Here is a 6,000-nt window from a genome sequence, read left to right as displayed (position 1 = left end):
AGGCAGACAAACAAAGTGCTAGGAAAATTAAATAAAATCCGCACAAACAAAGAGCTGTGGTCGGGCAGGAGAGAGAGCCAACAGGGGGCGAGGCTGTGGGCCGGCGGAATCATCTGAAAAGCTTCGCACGGAAAAAAGATATACACAGATACTGGAGCAGGCCACTTAGATTGCGGCTGGGACAGCCACAACAAATGTGTATCTTTGTGTGAGAGAGTATCTGTGTGTGGGCTTTGTGTTTGTGATAAAAATAAAGCAATTGAAGGAGCAGGCGACAAAGGCCAACAGCAAAAAGATACAGAAACAACAATGGGCTGCTGCTGATGCCAGAGAGAGGGATAGAGCGATAGAGATTGAGATGGTGCAAGGATGAAGCATGGCAGTGAAAACGGAGTGGGAAAATTAATTACCCTTCCTTTTGGCTTCAGTTTTGTTTTGTTTACCATTTTCATTTAATTACCGCCAGCGAACTAATCTGAATGCTTTAGTTCAACATAACTTACAGCTGTCATTTGCGAAGCCTACACTTTTCGTAGGTTACGAGTTTAAGATAATAATTGCTATAAATGCTTTGACAGACTCAAATTTTGTATGAGTCTCAAGTGCGACAAATAAGCTGATTTTTATCCGGTGTAAATGTTAATAGGAATGGGAAAAGTAGCACACAAGGAAAATATTTCGACGATTCAGATCTTGTATCGAACTCTTGTATTCAGTAGTATCAATAGTCAATAGTATATACCTGTCTTTAAACCATCCAATGGTTTCTCAGATTCTGTGTATTGAAAAAAGCATTGGAAAAGTATGTGAACAAAATCATTTATATCTAATAAAATAAAAAATACTGAAGAAATTAATCAAAACAAAAATGAAAAATCCTTCTTCAAGCTTATCGAACTCCCCAACAAATTCGAACGGAGAAATGCGGCGCTGGAAAGTATGCAACAAAAACCGACAACCATTTTGTGTATACGTGTGCGTATACGCAATCAAGGACGGCCAGCAACTGCTGCTATGGGCTATGTTGGATAATCAAAAATGTTAATTCACCAACCCGAAACATTCACCAGTCTAAAGATCCTGGATGGATGCCGATGGCATTTGCATGTCCTGCAGTCTCGGCCTGTCTGCACCTCGCTGCGTGCCAGGCGCGAATGCCTCGACTGTCGGCCAGTCTGCCTGCCTGCCTGCCTGCCTGGCTGACATTATCAGAAGCCTTCATTCATGGATACCACACGAGGGAAAACCAAAAAGGAATACCAAACAAGTAAAAAAAGCCGAGCAGGAGCAGCTCCTACTTTTTGATTCGTGCAGCTGCGCGTCGGGTGCGCGAGGTAGAGAGGTTTGGAAGCCACTGGAAGGACAAACAGGGATAACTGCAATGGAAGGCAGGTGTTCTGGCAAGCCAAAGTAATTTGAGAGTGAGTTAAAAGCTCTCAAAGAGAGACTCTTAAGAGAAAGCTGCCTACAAGTGTCCAAAACCAAAGAGCAAACCGAAAGGACAGGACACAGGGCTCTCTGCAGCATCTCTCTCGCTCTCTCTCTTTCCCTATGGGTTTCTTTGAGGGCGCTCTCGCCCTCGCCCTCGCTCTCGCTCTGAGGGCGCCTTGTAGTTTTTCGTTTGTGAAAGCCATTTTTCATTCATGCGAATTTACTTTAAATTAATTTTTTTGTGGGGTCATAAATCATTTTTGGCTCTGGACCTTACGCATGCTGAGTCTCTATGTGCGAGGGAGTATTGAAGTGTCTGTGTGTGAGCTCATGTTAGTGTGCGTGTAAGGTCTTGAAACCTGTATTCGTGGTGAGTGCATGAATGAATGTGTCATGTGTACTTGAAATACTTTCAAATTAGTTTCGATTGCATTGAATGATCGCGTTTGCAAAAGAGTAGGTCAAGTAATGCGGTGTACAGCGGAATAAGGGGTACATGAAAATAGTTGACCTTTGTGAAACATGATTAAAACTGGCTATCAGTAAGGATCGTATAATATTAATAATATATACATAAGTAAATATGTACATATATTGGCGTTCGGCTTAAGTTGGGAAATTAATGTTGGTGTTCCTTGTGGTTTCTTTACCTGTTGTATGTCTTCTCATTATCTAAGCTATCTATTTGTATTTGTTGGTTTAACATTTAACATTTATTACATATGTACAGATGTACGTACATATGCATTTGCTGGTGCAATATTCCATCGAAAATTCCATAAAATTCGAGCACAGAATGGGATTTGTGAATGGCGCTCTCAGCTCGGTGGGAGTATGCACTTGATCTAATGGATCGTGTTGCACTGACATAGCAATCAATACTTTAACTGTCCTTTAGCTATCTCAACTGAATAACCCATTTCTCATGGAAATTGCCCAACATCTGGAGGTGACCACACACAACTACCAACGCAATGCGAATCGACAGGAGCACGTCTCTATTGACAGCACCCCCACTCCCACCGCTACCCTCTCTAGAAGCATTTATCTTTAGGTTAACTAACACCATGAAAGCTCGGCTCAGCATTCAGAGAGAGAGGTTCAGGGAGTTGAGGAGTTTCTCTCTTGAGAGAGAGAGAGTGGGACTATTTGCGCACCTCCAGCACTCTCTTACAGCCTCCACAAGGTAAGCGACAGGAACGAGCTTTGAGGGAAGAGCTTTTAAGCTTCTTCCAGGCACAGGAGTCACGAGTCCTGACGACTCGCTAGGACTCGTGCATGGTCACATCTTCCAGCCTTGGCTCTAGCAAAAAATCACCTCCCCCCCATCACCAATCGCCGAACCCCGAACCCCGAGCAGGAGCCAGAGCAAGAGCCATCGCTCGTTTTCTGCACAAGGATGTTTCGTTGGATGCTCGGGCAGGGCTCGCTGGCATTCGTCGCCTCTGCAGTCACTTCCAGGGTTGCCTGGCTGGCACTGTTGGACGAGCATCGGATTCAGTTGGTGTTCCGGTTTCGGGTTGTGCTGTCAGTTGCCTTTTTCTCCGTGCACAGCCACCGAGAGATTGAGTTCCATCAGCGTAGTGTCGCGTCGCGTTGGTTGTGGTCTGTGTCCGTGTCAGTGTCCGTATCAGTGTGTGCTGCTCGAGCGTGTGCGTGAGTGCGTGCGAGTGTGTGTGTGTGTGTGTGCCTCTGCCTGTGCCTGTTGTCTGTCGCTAACGGTGCGCGCGCGTGTATCGGCGAGAGTGTGTGCGTGCGTGTACTGTGCACTACAATGCCATGTACATAGATACTAATACATGCCTACCACACACATACAGACATAGGAATAAATTAGAAAACGTTGCTCGAATACTCCTGTGTACCACCAGACCATCAGACCATCATACCATCAGACAAGCAGGTAAAACAGCCAAACTGTTCATGAATATATATGGTATATATCGGTTACACGCGTGCGTGTCTGTATGTAATCTAGAGATGGAACTGCGTGAGCGAGTGTGTGCGTAAAAACTCAACGTGCGTGAGTGAGTTCGTATGTGTGTGTGCGCCTTCCAAGAGGAGGAAATTGATATTCTTATTTCTTCTTGGGCAAAATATATAGACTTTGCTTATTTGTATGTGTGAGCTTGTGAAAATTCCATCAGCAGCAGCATCAAAATCATCGTTATCATAATCATCATGAGCATCAGGATGATTGTCCCCGTCGCAACATTGTAGTACACACACATTTTGCATTCCCATTCCATTCCACATCCTTCCTTCATCTATTTTTTATTTTTATTTTTCCCTATCTTCCACTTTGATTTTTATTATTATTTCGATTCGACTCGATTTGATGGCGCCCCGCAAATGTTCTGCCAAATTTCTAATTGACCATCAAGGCGATGCTGTTTCAAAATGGAAAGTATCGTGCGGATACATGTCAAGTGCAACTCTCTCTCTGTCTCTCTTCCTTTTGTTCGCTCTTTCACTCCTTGTGTTCAGGTGTATATATGTGTGTGTGTATAACAGGTGCAAAAAAATAAATGGCAATGGTTACTTTTATGTTCAAATTGTGTATTGTGTGTGGGAGGATGTAGGGATGGTGGATGGAGGATGGTGGATGGTGGATGGAGGATGGTGGGAGTAAAAGCGAAAAATATTCTGGGGCATTGGCATTGTCAACAAGTGAGAAACTCGTGATGATTGCCTGCTGAATAATTGGTGGCTTGTAAAATTAACTAAATTCCAATTCGTTTCCTTTCTTTTCCTTTTTTTCCGCTTTGCAGCCTCGAGCTATGGATGACAGAACTAAAACAAACCGAAAACTATATAAATAAAAAGAAAAATATACACATAATTTAAGGCTAAGCAATATTTATTCTGATTGAGTGAGAGAAATTACAAAAATCCAACAGTGCGCGCACAAAACCGAAAATCGAAAACTGCGTGAAAAATCTTTTATCGTTCGACACTAAAAAACCCGAAACCAATATTACCGAAGCAATGGAAAAAGGCTTAACATATAGACTAAAACAAAGAAAACTGCACAAAACCTAAACGAAAGAAACTATAAGCATTAAACATTAACGATGACAAAGAGAGATATTTTAAACATATTGTATATACTGTAAAATTTATTCGAACAATATACATAAAAAAAGAAGAAGTATTTGTGCACACAAGGAGGCGACAAATGGATTTTAATACCTATCATTTGGACTCAGCAACAACCGAAACAAGAAGAAATCACTTTGAATGCAAATTTTCTGTTATATAGAAAATTGTTATAAAAACGCAGCGAGTGCTGCTTTAATTTTCAATAAGCAGGCGAAACACGCACAAGATTGATAAAGTAAATACCAAAGAAAACAAAAGATCTACTGTGGAAATTTGTTCACTTTAAATTTAATTGAATCATTCGATCCACTCGATACATAGTCGTAATGTGCATATTCCGATAATCGCATATAACTCGCATCTAAGATATAATCATTATTGAGATAAAATTACTGGCATTACATTCATGAAATCTCAAGAGGTCGCGGCAGACAAATTTGATAAATTATTTGTAAGCAAAAAAATAAAACAAATTTAATAAATAAAACAATAAATGGAGCATTTCTAATAACAACTATTCACCTAGATCAACTAAATATTTATATACCAATCGGATCGCCTAGTTATATTGATTGCAAAATCAAACAGGAACACAGAAGAGGTGAGTGCTAAGTGCAAGTATATGGCTTGTTGTGCGAGTATTTATTCAAAAGAGACAAACCATCACCTCCAATGTTTTTAATTTGAAAAATAAATAATTCGAAATATTAAGTAGAGCCAATTTTTAAATTATTTATTCAAAATTGCAGGCCAAATAATTCCTTGAACTAATTAAGTTGGAACGTATATGAATATACCAAAATATATGTAAATTTATTTCCAAGAAAAATTAAATTTATCTCCAGCTCTTTTAAAACTCTAATATGTCTTCGCATATTTTTTCTTTATCAAATTCCGTACTAAACAAATTTAATATGAATAATTTGGTTGAATTATTTGTCTCGAACTAAATTTCAAGTCGTCAGGCGAATACATAAATTGTAAAAGAAAGATACATTCCTTACTCAATGATTCGAAATATTGTATATTTATTGTACAAAATTTAGTGCTGACATAAGCTGCTGTTAATTTTGAAAGATACATTTTCGAACATTGTTGCCAATGAAGAGTATAACGAAAATGAAGTTTGTGAAAAAAAGACTGATCCACGCCCTAAAAACTCATCACACTCGAAAGCTGCAAGCAGCAGCTCTCTCACACAGCAACGGCCATAACCACAGGCATAATTTAGGTATTTTTTCTGCTCAGGCTATGGCTCCCTGGCTCTGGTTGCTCCCCTCCGTCAAGCTCCGTTCCGGATACCCTTGAGATTGCAGTGCCTGTCCCCGTATACGGATTCCAGCTTGATTTTCTTTTTGGTTTATTTCTCGGGCAAGCATTTTAAAATTGTTCCATTGACCTTTGAAGACCACACAGACACATTTAAATACACAGCTGGCACAGCCGGTGGGTGGTTGGATGGTTCGG

The 6,000-nt window shown here is 40.5% G+C and overlaps 1 protein-coding gene across 6 annotated transcripts in view; it reads left to right on the top strand.

Moving 5' to 3' along the window:
• The first annotated feature begins 2,923 nt into the window (after window positions 1–2,923).
• LOC108162212 (neuronal acetylcholine receptor subunit alpha-7) overlaps window positions 2,924–6,000 on the top strand; it is a 64,629-nt gene continuing 61,552 nt past the window's right edge. For 2 of the 6 annotated variants that reach the window (XM_017296830.2, XM_033393308.1), the window contains exons 1-2: window positions 2,925–3,334; window positions 4,203–5,134. The gene's annotated coding sequence lies outside the window, so the exon portion shown is untranslated. Of the gene's footprint in view, window positions 3,335–4,202; window positions 5,135–6,000 lie in introns of all 6 variants that reach the window. The other 4 variants (XM_033393307.1, XM_017296827.2, XM_033393309.1 and 1 more) reach the window with 4 other exon arrangements.

This window comes from Drosophila miranda, chromosome 4, assembly GCF_003369915.1.
Source record: "Drosophila miranda strain MSH22 chromosome 4, D.miranda_PacBio2.1, whole genome shotgun sequence".
Classification (NCBI taxonomy): domain Eukaryota; kingdom Metazoa; phylum Arthropoda; class Insecta; order Diptera; family Drosophilidae; genus Drosophila; species Drosophila miranda.
Note: the sequence above shows the minus strand (reverse complement) of the source record. Positions and strands in the feature narration are given on the sequence as shown.